Here is a 662-nt window from a genome sequence, read left to right as displayed (position 1 = left end):
ACAAGAGAGCCAGTATGGCTCACAAAGCCTAAAATATTTACTTTCTGGCCCTTTGCAGAAGATCCCGATCGTTATTCTACATACTATTTCATGGCCTCTTCTGTGACCTGTCAAGGAGGGCCAAAACAAAGATGAGAATGAAAAATTCCACTGTTGCCTGATGACCTTACTCATGCTCCAGGCACTTACACAGGAAACTGTAAAACCAGTCAATATCAGTCTTGTGCTGCATCACTCACAGTCACCAAACCTTACTTTAATAGATCTACTCCTGAAACCCATGCAGTCAATGACTAACCCTACTTCAGTCTGAGCCAATCAAAGCCACTCATTTATATTTAATCTAAACTTCCCCCAGACCTTTATAAACCCCCTCTTTTACTTTGTTCAGAGACATCACATGTCTCCTTGCATGGCAGGAAATTCTGCTTCTGTTTTTCAGATTTCAAAGAATTGTGATAATTGCTTTAACACAAACCATCCCCCCCACCAAAGAAAACCAAAAACCCAACGAAAAACACTTTGTATTCAAGCCAGTTCTAACTCATGGTGACCCCATGTACGTCAGAGTAGAACTGAGCTCCATAGGGGTTTTCGATTACTGTAATCTTATGGAGAAAGGTACCTGGGTGGTGCAAATGGTTTGCACTTGACTACTAAAG

Source organism: Trichechus manatus, unplaced genomic scaffold (genome assembly GCF_000243295.1).
Source record: "Trichechus manatus latirostris isolate Lorelei unplaced genomic scaffold, TriManLat1.0 scaffold00030, whole genome shotgun sequence".
NCBI lineage: Eukaryota > Metazoa > Chordata > Mammalia > Sirenia > Trichechidae > Trichechus > Trichechus manatus.
This window is presented reverse-complemented; position numbering follows the sequence as displayed.